A 14,447-nucleotide genomic window follows, 5' to 3' on the forward strand; every position below is an offset into this window, starting at 1 on the left:
AACAAAAAGAAGACCTGTGGTGGGACAGTACAGGTGCCCTGAATGTGTGGCTTAATAATTCTCATTCTTGACTTCGACTGGTATTGAAAGGGCTTAGGGGCCACAGTCTGAAAGGGATAGGGGTACTTAGGAGAGGACAACCTGCCTCTTACAGGATTTGGCCATATGGGGTAGATACAAGTGTTTTGGACTGGGTGTAGACTGAGAAGCAGATGCATTTTAGAAGCTTGAAGCAGGGTTTTTGACAAAGAATACTGACAAAGATAGCCTGCTAGACATTTCCAACTAGAAGTACATTTCTCAAGAGGATACAATGACTTAAAGATCACTAGATTGGGAGAACTGAACTGTAGCCTTATCTGACACAACTTTTGATCTTGAGAACTCCCAGAAAATTAAAGATGCTTTTAGGCTCAAAGTATAGCTCAGTGGAAAAGTATATATCTAACATTCACAATGACAGAGCTTCAGCACCAGAACCATGGAGGAAGAAAAGACGCTACTAAGGGTAAGAAAGATGTTCTTTATCTGCCTCCTTTGCATATGAATGTAATTGTGCCAATCAAAGTTTAGCTATTACTAGTGGTATGCTGTGGAATGAACATCCAGCCACTGGAGCTGTGCTGCCCTGGCAACCTTTAGGAGAACAAGTCTCACTAGAGCTGCGGGTCAGCCCCTTTGTGCTTCTGTTGCTTAACAAATCACACCTAACTTTGTAGCTTTAAACAAGCCATTATGCAGCTCGCAACTCTCTGGGTTGGCAATGTAACTCTGCTGGGTGACTCTGCTGGACACAGCAGAGTACTCCGTTGTCTGTCAGCTGGGTGACAGCATCTGAGGCTCAGAGGTAAAGCCAGAGCAGTACTGAGACCATGTGTCTATTGTTCTCTATCAGGCTACTCCAGGGTTATTCACATGGTGTTGAGCAAGGTTTTAAGAAGGATAGAGCAGGCATGTAAGATCTCTACAGAGATAGGCTCCAAACTATCACATCATGGCTTCTGCCACAACATATTGATAAAGACTAGTCTCAAAATCAATTGGATTCAAGGGATAGGAAAATTGGCTCTACATTTTGTTGATAGGAGCTTCAGAATTCTATGAAAAATGACATGGTTAGGAGCTGAGAGACGGGTCAGTGGTTAAGAGCACTGGCTGTTCTTACAGAAGACCTGGCAGCTAACAACTGTCCGTAACTCCAGTTCCAGGGGATCTGACTCCCTCTTCTGTCTTCCACAGGCACTGCACAACACAGGTGCACTTACACACATACAGGCATAACACTCAGACACATAAAATATAAATAAATAAATAAACAAACAAATAAATAAATGACATGGATGCAGAGAGGAGAATAGTCCCAGCCATTTTGGCAAGCCATTTACAAGACCTTTTACCTGTAGCAACCCTTTTCCGTCACAAGATATTACAGAATATATCTCAAGGGACTGGAGAGGTGGCTCAGCAGGTAAGAGCACTGGCTGCTTCTTCAGAGGACCTAGGTTCAGTTCCCAGCATCCACATGACAGGTAAACAACTGCCCATAACTCCAGGTCCAGGGGATCTGACACTCTGACCTACACAGGCATTACATGACACAGGTGTACTTGTATACGTGCAAGCAATATAGCAATACACATAAAATAATTTTAAAATAAATGTTAAATTTAATAACATAAATTTTAAAAAATAATTTAAAAAAAAGAATACATTTCAAGCTCTGGTTTAGACTCTGGTCTTCATCTCTAACCCATAAGAGGGGCTCTCCTTTAGTCCCTACGAGCTATCTCTCCCAAGTCCCTGAATCTTCCAGGAGCTGGATTTCAACCTGTTGGCCCAACTAGCCTTCCTGTGACATCTCTGACCTCTGATTTGTGCCTTTCAGTGGGTCACTGCCTGTCTAGAAGACCCCCAGCTTTCTGGGGATTTCACTGTACTTGTGAAGGAAACTATGGACTGGAAAAGCCTCATGTTCCCCAGTGTGGCGCAAGTGGCAGTATCAGACAGACGGGACTTGTACTCGTGTCCTGCCTCCCTATCCACTCCCTGTGCACTGCTGTGTTCCCTGAATTAAGGGTACCTGGGAAGTGTGTACCCCTCCCAGGCTCTCCATGTATTCAGGAATTCCTTTCAAGAGAAGATTTTGAGCCAGAGGCAGGGGAGTGGGGGTGTCACATGGTGGTATATAGCCCAGCATGTGAGAGGTAGTGGCAGGAGAATCCTGTGATTTTGAGGTCAGCCTGGTCTACATAGTGAGTTCTAGGTGAGAGAGAGAGAGAGAGAGAGAGAGAGAGAGAGAGAGAGAAATTTGAAAATCATTTGAGGTTTAATTTTATGCATTAATGGGTTAGACCATACTACCCAGATATTCAGTCAAACATCATCTTAGGTGCTCTCATGAAGGTAAGTTTAGATGAGATAAACATTTAAATCAGTGGACTTAGAATAAAATAGATTATTCTCTATAGTGGTTGGGCCTCATCAATTCAGGTGATGGCATTAAAAGAAAAACTGACTTCTCCCCAACCAGAAAGAACTGTGCTGCAGTCCACCTCTAGACTAAGCTGGATCTCCACACTAGACTTTCTGCAGATTTTATGCCAATTCCTCAAAACAGATATCTCTAGGGACTGAAGAGATGGCTCGATGCTCAGGAGCACTGACTGCTCTTACAGCAGTGCCGGGTTCAAATCCCAGCATCCACATGGTGGCTGGCAACCATCCATAACTCCAGTTCCAGGGGAATCAGACACCCTCTTCTGACCTCCATGGGCACTGAATGACACAGGTGCACTTACGTACACGCAGGCAATACACTCATACACATAAAATAAAAATAAATAAAAAATTTAAATGCTGGGCGTGGTGGCACATGCCTTTAATCCCAGCACTTGGGAGGCAGAGGCAGATGGATCTCTGTGAGTTCAGGGGCATCCTAGTCTACGTAGTGAGTTCCAGGTCAGCTGGAGCTACAGGGAGACCCTGTCTCAAAAAGACAAAAAAAATTTTTTTTAAATCAGCTATGTCTATATATAGACACATTCTATAGGTTCTGATTCTCTGGAAACCTTGACAAATTCAGGGATGAAAACATCCCACAAAAAACCTGTGTCAGCATACATGGTATACATACCTATAATCCTAGCACTCAGCTGACTAAGGCAGGAGGACTGTGAATTCAAGGTCAGACTGGGCTACATAAGAAGACCTTACTGAAAACAAACAAACAAAACATGCTCCACAGTGCTCAAAATTCTAAAACAAGAAGTTGAATGAGTGTCTGAAAACTGACACTTAGTGCTCTGGGTGTAGTGCTACTTCTTTTCAGAAAGTTAACAGAGAAACAAACATATGTAACAACAAAGGATGAGAAGAGAGCAAATATAGTACAAATTTTATGCCTGTACATTAATCCCACTCGAACAGAGTGATCTGGTTAGAGGGTCAGCCTTTTACATTGATAGCCAGGCTAATACGTCCAGCTAACCATTCCATTTCCATCTCCGTCATTTTATGTTTGTATCTTTAACTGGAATGGTTGTTTAGTGGGATCCTTGAGCACATTTTCCAGAGGACACAAATCTTTTACTTATATCTAAGTGGGCTATTTTCCAAAAAGAGAGTCCAAAATGAATATATTCTTTTAAATGACCTCATTTTCATTTAAACCCTCCTTGGAGCTAAGGCTAAGAAACAAATGTTTAACAAAACAATAATGTAAAATAACTTTTCCTTCCATAGCACTGCAGTAAAGTTGCTGTAAATTTGAGTTAGAGCACAGAGCTCAAGTAAGGGTTTTCAGGAAGGGATCAGAATGGGAAATGGGAAAACAGGATGATGTGCACTACTCATCTGAGTCCCAAAACTTGTGGACCTGGAGGAGGCAGCTATGCTGACTGGGGTCTCTGCCTGTGCAATGCATATTGGGCAGCTGTGTACAGACCCCAAGAGCCTTGTACAGAGCATGACTCTCTGTATCCTCCACCACAAACCCTTCTGCATGGGCAGCTAAGGGTCTTTTGACTTGAAAGCTCTTCAGGAGTGGTAAGAAGAGCTGGAGTGCCTAACCCCCAAGGCTCATCTTTGTAGGATTTTTATTTTCTGGTCCACACTGCCATCTGCTGGTCTTGGCTGTCCCTCTAAGTCAAGCATTTGTGGTTTCATTGTTTTATTCTAAAAACCCACATATTTGAAGTGTTCTTTACTTCATGCATGAAATATTTCCATTAATATTAATGAAAACACTTGCTAAGTCAATTCACTGAACACAAGTTACGCATGCTGACAGTGGATGTGTAACATGGTAATAGTTGAGAAGCTAAAAATAACCAGGTAACCGAACATTCCATGTCTCATTTGGATAATTAGCACCTACACTTGTTGGTTTGTTTGATTGCTCAATAATTACAGTTTAAGTTAAACAGGTAAATCTGATGGGTACGTATTTGTTTGTGGACAAGGTTAACAACACTGTTGAGGAAGCATCCCCTCATCAGTCTTCAGGAGCTCCACAGTAATTAATGGGCTGTTAGAGAGTTTTTACATATGCAAATCAATATTTATCACGGAAATGTTTTTGGATGACAGACAACAGGTTCATGTGAAGCAGCAGATTATCATTAGCATGCAATACGTGGGGACATCATTTGGTACAGGTAGTCAGCGAACTGTCAACATGCATGTCAAAAGCCATTTCAGAGGCTTTTAGAGAGAGGAAGCACCTCAGCTGTCACACAGGAAGAATTCGCCAAGTGTCTCAGGGCTGGAGAGTCATGCCCTCCCCTTTCAGCCCTAAGCCACCATCCCCACCTAACTAAAAAGAGAAAAACACACATGAAGTAGGGGGTGGCCAGGGTAGAGCTTTGTGCATTTAGGAGAGAGTCCTTAAGTACTCAGGAACATATTCTGAACAAATGGGACTTGGAGAACTTTGTGTTTGTTCTTCCACATTATCTTCAATGAACAGAGAACCTCCAGGATACTCTTGTGAATAAACAGCATGCATGTATACAAACAGTGTGGGTGGGTGGGAAAAGGGGATGGAAGTAGGATGTGTCATCGGCCCTCAAACAAGAAGACCACTGGTCCCCGCTTAGCTGTCCCTAGCTTTCTGTGCCCAGTGATACAACAGAGATCTGTGGCTCCCACCAACCAGACAAGCCTGTAACTTCCCACATGCTCTAAGACAGTCAATAGTTAACAGTCAGCAGGCCAACACAAGCTTAGGAGGTAAATGGTGGCTCATCTTGCTGATCAAGCTTACAGCTCCTAGGGCCACAGTGTGCAGGGTGCAGGAGGTGGCTTAGGGCTCCAAGGGGCTAGGCCTCACTCCTCACTGAAGACTGATTTTTTTATTTGTTTGTGACTAGGGGCCAGTCATGTGTGCCACACAGTTGGGATTATGACTGTGTCCCCTGCTTTCAAATGATCAAAGTAGATTCTTCACTTATTAAACTCTGGGTAGAGTTTACAAGAGCATGAGTCAAAAAACTCTTGACGCATGACCCACAAACCTATGCGGTCACTGGGCGCCACTGTCCGCACTGGAAAACATCTGAGTGTGGGTCCAGCTCGGTGCTGTTCTTGTGTCTGGGTAACATTTGCCGGTCATCCATTGCAGAAGCAGTTTCAGAAAACTGGTAACTGATGAAAATGTTTTAGATAATTGAGCCATTGACAGCAGCGCTGTCTCCAACTGGAACATGGGGCGGGCCCCAGACCCAAGAGCTGTCAGCTGCCTAAGAAATCATTGCATTCACACAGCCCATAAAGTAAGACAAATTACCAAAAAAGACTGCATGATCGATTATATACTGTGTATAGATGAAAGCAATCTCAAAGATTTGAATAGAAAAAGTAATCGAGTTAAAAACTTTGGCAAAGCTAGCACTGAGCTACTTGGGAGCTATGATTCACAGAAACAACTCATTATTGAAGATCCATATTATTGCAATGACTCCGACTTTGAGCTGGTGTAGCAGCAATGCCTCAGGTGCTGCAAGCCTTCCTATAGAAGACTCACTAGCTGGTCCTTCCCACCACCATCCAGCAACTCATCCACAGTGCTGTGCCCAACGGTAGTGACGGTCCTTAGCCCCATGCTCCACCTGTTTTTTTCAGCTGACTTACGTTTATCTTAATAATTGCAGATGGAAATTAGTTATATTTTCAGCAAAGAATAAAAATGTTTGAGGAAAAAAAAAAACCTATCTACCTTACGGATGGCCAATACAGGTTGAATTAAATCAGTGTGTGTGCTGCATAGAAACTTCACACTGAACCCCCTCAACAGGTACAGTTAATAGGTGTTAACAAAAAACTCAAGAAAGAAAAGAAAATAGCTGGGCACAATAGGCCACGCCTGTCATTTCTGTACTCAAGAGTCTGAAGAAGAATTATGACTTCAGTGCCAGTTTATGTTGCATGGCAAGACCCTGTCTCAAAGAGCCAGTGGTCGAGAGCCTGCCTAGAATGTGCAAGGCTATAGGTTCCAGCCCCAGCACAGAAGAGAGAGAGAGAGAGAGAGAGAGAGAGAGAGAGAGCCTCCCTCTTCACCTTCAAGGCATCATCTTTGAGAGTTGCCTCTGGCTCTGTTTGCTCATCTTTTCTTCCTCTCTCTAGCCCTTGACTCCTCATAGCACAAACCAATTAACAATCTGCCAGCCTGCACATGCCCCTGGCTTCCTCTTGCTTGCCTAGCTATCTCTTCATCCTTGTTTTGAAGGTTCCTCCCCTCTCTGGCCATAATCTGGTGGACCCTTTACTTCCCATTTGGGAAATGTGTCTCTCCGATGTCCTACAGAGTATAACTAACCAAGATCTTCAGGTGTTATAGCTGACTTCATGCACTGAGGCTACACTTCTCACCATCATCTTTTAGTGATCACAAAGTATAGTAGATATTTTTAAGGCAGGAGTGTTCTCAGAAATCCAGGCAACTTTAGCTTAAGGATTCCCCATAAGAATTGCTGAAGCTGTTTAAGAAGGGCGGAGCATAGACTGACTTCCTTCCTCTCTCCCCTCTTCCATGTCAGATGAAGGGTTTGCCACCCTTCTCTGGTCCCCTCCCCATGTTCTTCGATAAGTCTCTTCTTGATCTAATTACATCTGGGCCTCTGGAGCTTGAAGAGCCTGGGTTATACAAACAAGAAGAGGAATTTGCTAGAAGACTCTGGGTAGTTCAGGAAATAAGAAAAGCCTTAAGTAGCAATCAGGACCATCTCAGGAACCTGAACACTGAGAATGAATGTATAGTCAATCAAGCTGCCACCACCCCAAGAAGTCAGTCTCTGTCCTTTCCTGCCCCAAGGGACAGGCTTTGCCTGGCCTGTCTCTGGTCATAAGTTACCCTTGGTCCAGTAAGGCTGTATACATCAGCAAAGCAGAGCTGTTCAAAGGAAAAGTAGAGAAAGAATGAGAGGATGCTGGATGGAGGGTAATGTTCTTATAAGAGCAGCATCTGGTCTAGAATGTTCTTTGATGAACACGGGAGCATCCACATTGGGTCCCACAGCACTGGTCTATAGCAGGTCTGTCAGCACTGAATCTGGACCTTCACCCTAACCCTCCCTGCTTGGGTCCTGACAGTCTTTACCAATTTTCTTTGCCCAAGGTCTTCCTTGGGCCTCAAAGCTCCCTTGCCCATCTTTGTGGCATCCTGGGAATGATGGAAATATTCAACTCACTTCTGACCCAGTTGCAATGTCTGAAGGAAGGTACAGATACCATGTCCAGCAATCGCTTGGAAGCCCCTATACAGTCCCCCCAGGTCCCAGAAGGACAGGATTCTAAGGCGACAAATGTACTTGGTATGACTCCCATCACTAATTGCGCCCTTTTCTTTCCTTACTTCCCCTTTAACCCTCTAAAGTTCCCTCATCTGTCAGTAATAGCTGGTTCCTTGCTCAGGGTTTGTTCTGGAGAATCCAAACCAAAGTATGGTGTGTCAATTCTGGGAAACAGTATGTTGCAGTAGCTATGGTGACCAAATAATGTGAATAAGTCTCACACACCTACAAGGAATGAACAAAGTCATGTGAGAAGAGTGACTCTATGATAGGTGTGAATGCACCTGTCAGAGGCAGAAGACCTTACCCTGTAAGGACTGGGTAGTGACTACGACACCGTCTATGAATGTCCTCTTTCTGGTTCTAAGACGCTGTTTATAGAAGGGAGTGTAATTACAGAAAGTTCACCAAGCTCTATGGGGAGGATTGGTCACATTTCTGCAGTGCACTTAAAATGTGTTTTAAAGATACAGTTATATGCCAGGCATGGTCTATCATCCCAGCATTTGGGAGGATCACAGGTTGCAGGCCAGTACGAGCTATAGAACAAAGCTGTCTCAAAAGAAAACATAACGAGCAAAAAATGGAATGTGTTTTTTATTTATTTGACCATCTGCTGAATAATCGAATACTCAAATAATCAAATACCAAGTTTCTTCCCCTCAGGGGGTTTGTAGTTTCACAAGAGACACAGGAGGCTGAATACTGTAAGATTCCCAGTCTAAGATGGGGAAATTTTGCTCCAGGCAAACAGCTCTGTGTATACAATATCGACTAGGGAGTCTATGGTACAGCATTTGTTTGTGACATCCTGGGCTGGCTTTCAGAGAACCCTGGAAAGTTTTCTCAGACCGGACTCATTCCTTATCTTTCATAAACAATTCTTGATCTTCTCCAGCAGAGGGCGCGGGAGAAGAGCTGGCCCAGCTGTGTACTTGAGACCACAAACCTGCAGCACACTATCCCCAAAGCTTCTCCCCAGCAGCTCTGCGGGTCTGTCATCTCTGTGCGCAGTCCCAGCCCTTCTCCACCTCTGATGGAGCAGGAAACAATCCCCGAAAAGTTATTCTAATCAAAAGTATAAGTCGTTTATGATGGTCACTGTCCTGAAGGTAAAAAGTTTGGAAGAACTACTTGGAGCTCAGCACTTTGTGGGGGCCCACGTGGATCCCCACAATTTTCTTAGGTCTTACGCTTTTCAGCACCCTCAGAGTGACCCTCCCTTACCAACTCAGTCTTTTTTTTCCCTCTTGTTATTATTATTATTATTATTATTATTCTTTGAGAAGAAATTGAGGGCTCTGGGGACACTAGCACAGGGAGGTTATCCCAATCTCCACTGACTAAAGTAGGTGTTTTGATACATCCAGATTATATCAGCAGGAATAACTCAACCAATATTATGACTCCTTTAATTAATCCCTCAAATGTGTTCAAATGATCAATGGTTTTAGGGAAATTTTTGCAAAATGTTTTTTAGGAAATAGGCATTGTTTTTTTTCACTTAGGTTGCTCTCTGGAGGCCTGTAGAGCCTTTCTGAACTTGGCTGTTTAGGGAAATGCTGCCACCTGGCGGTTGTGAGAGTTCTGCTCATAGCTGAGAACTTTCTGCCTGCTGACCTCCGCCCAAGGGACCTATCATACCCAAGGCTGCAGCCACTCTCCCAGGAGCTCTCATCCATGTGCATGCATGCCACAGTATACAAGCAGAAGGTAAAGGACAATTTGCAGGAGTCTGTTCTCTCCTTCCACCATGTGTGTCCTGAGGATCGAACTCAGGTCATCAGGCTTGGTGGCAAGTGCCTATACCCACTGACTTATCTCGTTGGCTTCAAACCCCTTATTTTACTGAATCATGTCCTTGAACCACAAGAATGATGGTGGCAGTTCAGATATGCCAAAGAGAAGCTGCAACATGCTTACTTTAAATGAAAAGGTGAAAGTTATTTAACTTCTGATATAGTATATTGTTATAATTGTTAGATCTTATCATTAGTTATTATCGTTAGTCTCTACTGGGCCTACTTTGTTTTGGTTTTGTTGTTGTTGTTGTTGTTGTTGTGTTGTTGTTATTTTTGAGACAGGGTCTCGCTATATAGGCCTGACTGGCCTGGAACTCATTATGTCAACCAGGCTGGCCTTGAACTCACAGAGATCTGCCTGCCTCTGCATCCAACTTCTGGGATTAAAGGTGTGTACCACCACATCTGGCCTGTGCCTAAGTTTTCAAAATTTTTTATTTATTATTTATTTATTTTATGTGTATGAGTACATTGCCTGTATGTGTGTAAGTGCATATATGTCTTGCAATGCCTGTGGAGGGCATCGGATTCCCCTGGAACTGGAGTTATGGATTGTTGTCAGCTGCCATGTGGGTGCTGGGACTTGAACCCAGGTCTGCTGTAAGAGCAATCAATGCTCTTAATTGCTGAACCATCTCTCCAGCCCCCTGTGCCTAATTTTTAAATTAAACTTGATTATAGGTGTGTATGTTTGGGGAGAAACAAAACAGTACATGAAAAGTTTGGTATTACTTGAGTGGCTCCCACTGAGGATCCTAGAATGTAGCCCCCATGATTGTAGAACCCAGGCATGAATAGGCATGACCCACCACTGACATGTTCAATGACCCATGTTGGCGTTTTGTATTTTCTGCCCTGGCATATTTAAGCTTTAATGATTCAGAGCTGAATGGTAACCACTATCCAAATATAGCTATTTACATTTAAATTAATCAAAGTAAATAAAATTAGTTCACTTTCTAAGTCACACTATCTAGATTTCAAGGGCTCAATAACTACATGTAGGTGGTGGCTACCATGTTGGACAGAGTAGATATAGAATGCCCCTGTCATTGCAAAGAATCCTAAAGGGCAGCACTGGTCCCTGGGGTAGGACGGTATGGGAGAGCACTTCTTCCACAACAAAAGAAGAGCACCATGAAATTGAAGCTTTTTTTGTTGCCTTGTCACTTTAGGCTGTTCTTGTCAAGAGAGTACAAGGCACCATGCTGGCAGGCAAGTCAGCCATATTCACCAGGAGGAAGTAGGGCTGCCCTTATGGAACGAGTCCAGGGACTAACAGGGTTGGCACCCTGGTGATGTCTTGGAATGTCTCTTGTTTCATGACTTTCCTGGGAGACCTCAAAGAAACATCTATGCTCCCCCGAATAAGAAGGGCGCAGACAGACCAAGAAAAGATTCTAACAAGTTCAGGTTGATGAAATATATTAAGGCATTTATGGAAACTCGTGGGTAACTCATGAGCAGCTGAACCACCACCTCCTGGCCACCAAACTTGTTTTGTATGGAACTAAGCCTACAGCTGAATTAATGCACACTAGGCTCAGAGCACGACCTAGTGTCAAAGCTACAGAGATGGTTACAAGCTTAGTCACAAACAAAACCAGACTCTGAGAAAACTGGATGCTTATGTGTGCTGTGTCCTCTTATCATGGATTATTCTGGGCTTTGTGGATACTGTCCAGCTTTAGGAAGGACAGCAGATCTTGCTTCAATCTGGCACATAGAGCGAACAGCTAACTGGCATCTTGCTGCAAAATGGACTTACTCTGGTTGGGATTTGGAAGATTAGTCTGACTACATTTGGTTTGCCACGTCCCCCTAAATTTTGATGGTAGATGAATAAACGCAGCAGCAAGCCTGAGTGGGCAAGACTGTGATGGACAATCAGCCTCCTCAGGGGCGAAGATCCAGCTCTGTCATGGCTAATTTCAGTTGTCAGCTTGACACACCAGGGAAATGAGAACTTCAATTGAGAAAATGCTGCTGTCGGATTAGGCTGTGGGCAGGTCTGTGAAGTATTTCCTTAATTGCTAATCGATGTAGAAGGGCCTAGGCAGGTGAGCCTGGGCTGTATAAGAAAAGTAGCTGAGCAAGCCAGAGGGAAGCAAGCCAGTAAGCAGCATTCCTCTATGGTCTCTACTTCAGTTCCTGTCTCCAGGATCCTGTCTTGATTTGAATTCCTGCCCTGGCTTCCTTTGATAATAGATCTGTAAGCTGAAATAAACCCTGCCCACTCCAAGTTAGTTTTGATCATGGTGTTTATCACAACAGAAAGCAAACTAGAATAGGGTCACTCACTCCAGTAAGTTATGCAGGCCAGCAGAGGTGGTATAGGCCATGGCAAAGGTATTGAAAGGATGCAAAATAGAGGTGAGAGATGATGAGAGTACATTACGGCTTTAGGACCAGACATGGTGGAGGAGATCACAGCATATATCTCTGTCCTTTCTATGCTTCCCAGGCAACCTGCCCAGTCAGAATCTTGGGCAAACATTACCTGGCAGGAAAAAGATCTATTCAAGGCAAATGGAGTGCAGTGGCACAAAGAGGGTAGACCAGTAGGTGCTGTGGTGCACTGATAGAATCCCTTTGGGAACCCAGACTCTTTATTTTTAAGATTTTTATTGTTATTTTTAATTATGTGTGTATGTGCATTTGAGTGCAGGTGCCTATGGAAGCCAGAAGACAGCATCAAATCCCTGGAGTTACAGGTGGTTGTAAGCTGCCTAGTATGGGTGCTGGAAACCAAACTCAGGCAGAGCCTGTAGCAATGTATTCTTAGAGAATTCAGTCCCAGAGCAGAGGAATCACAGAAGGTAGGACAAGGAGGGATAGTCAGTACTAGTGAGGCAGGACAGAAAAGACAAGGGACGTGGGAAGAAAGTGGAGTCCCTCACCCTAGAGTCCAGTGGAAGCCACCCACCAACAGAGAATCAGGAATTCTAGCACAGTTAATATTTGCTGTGATGGTTGCCAACCTAGAGACAATATTCGTTCTATATAAAGAAGAATGTTAAAATAGCAATAAACCATTCTTGAGGCCTAAGCCTGTGTGACCTTCAAGTACCACCTTACTCCTTTCCTGGTATTTCCTGGGAATCTTAGAAACAATGGACTTTTGTTTCTAGTAAACACATCTTAACTTGCACTCCAATGATTGTGATTAGGGTTTTACCTTATCAACAGTGATCCTATCCAGTGCATAGGTACCATTATATGCTCTCATTTAGATTCCTTAGTAACCTTGACAGATATAACTTAAGAGGCCTCCAAAAAAACAGCAAATATGGTTACTGCAAGATCACTTATGATTACTGTACAGACACTTGTGACACTTCTTTTTAAAGAATATTTTTTTATGTGCATGAGTGTGTTGCCTACATGTATGTTAGTGCACCAATGTCGTGCAATGCCCACGGAGTTCAAAAGAGGGTGTTGGATCCCCTGGAACTGGAGTTACAGACAGTTGTTAGCTGCCATGTGGGTACTATGAATCAAACCCAGGTCCTCTGCAAGAGCAGTCAGTGCTCTTAACTGCTGAACCATCTTTCCAGCCCATGATTCTTATTTAAGAAGCCCATACCCTGAGAAAGCTAGCTATTTCCTTTACCTACCTTTGCCCAGGGATCGGAGTAGTCTCCTTTGATCCTTGCAAAGTCTATCTTGCTCCTAAAATAAAATCAGCATCCAAAACAAACAAGAAACCAACTTATATCCATGATCTGGTGTATCCTTCTTCTCTTAAACTTTATTCGTTTTTTGTTGTTGTTGTTTTTTGGTCCCAGCTGGCCTAGAACTCACTATGTAGACCAGGCTGGCCTCAGTCTCACAGAGATCTGCCTGCCTCTGCCTCCGAGTGCTGGGATTAAAGGCGTGTGCCACCATGCCCAGCTAAACTATTCTTAATATCTATGCTAAAAATGTCTTTTAATAGACTCCAACTCTGCTTTATACTGGCTTGTCCTGAGGTTCTTTTCTATGCTGAGGTCAAGAATCTGGCATTACCTGAATCAATGTCCCTAAAAAGATCAGAGAACTCCTCAGGCTTTGGGTAGTAGCTTGGACCTGTGTCTTCATTCTCCTCACCCCCTCATCCCTTTGCCAGTCCACTGCAGCTGACACTAGGAGAGATGTTTGAGCTGGCAGCCAGGACGCACAGTCACCTCTTCAGTTCAGTGGGACTGCGAGCGAAGATGTGGTGTAAGTAGAAGAGACTGTCTGGAAAGAGAAAGAGGTAAGGATTAACCCACCCATTCCCAGCTCCCATCATCAAAAATAGCTCCACAAGGCATTAACTTCCCTGCATTCTCAGGATGCACAGGAGGTGCCAAGCATGTCACATGGTGTCCATAACTGAGTATCAAATTCTGGGGCAGGAGGTAAATAATAATGCAAAGTCTGAAAGGAGGTGCTGATAGATTGCACCAGTGTTGTTCTGGTAAACATTTGAATAGATTGCACCAGTGTTGTTCTGGTAAACATTTGATAACTGGCTTGCTTATTTCAATGATGTAAACACTCACCATGGTGGGTTTCAAGTTATCAATATGAGACACTAAATGTTGATAGGAGAAGTGGTGTATCACACAATACTGTCATTTGGGCCCAATAGACATAAAGATCTTCAAGCATGACAAATAATGAAGTGTAATAAAATATTTAGGAAGAGATAAGTTTTGAGCATTTGTTACTTTCCTTTTTTTTCTGGTCTTTTTGAGACCTTTTAAGGATAATTTCTTCAACTGTCGAGCTTATATAATTTAACTTCTACTAACGGTCATGTGCTACAGTTTGGATATGTAGTGTTTCCTCAAAAGGCTCATGGTTGAAGGCTTGATCTCTAGCTGGTTCATTG

At 43.5% G+C, this 14,447-nt stretch overlaps 1 pseudogene; it reads left to right on the plus strand.

The window, feature by feature from the left end:
• Positions 1–481: 481 nt before the first annotated feature.
• LOC103740754 lies at positions 482–8,859 on the plus strand (annotated as a pseudogene).
• The last annotated feature ends 5,588 nt before the right edge of the window (positions 8,860–14,447 follow it).

The sequence above is a fragment of the Nannospalax galili genome, unplaced genomic scaffold (assembly GCF_000622305.1).
Source record: "Nannospalax galili isolate Female #2095 unplaced genomic scaffold, S.galili_v1.0 scaffold510, whole genome shotgun sequence".
NCBI classification, from domain to species: domain Eukaryota; kingdom Metazoa; phylum Chordata; class Mammalia; order Rodentia; family Spalacidae; genus Nannospalax; species Nannospalax galili.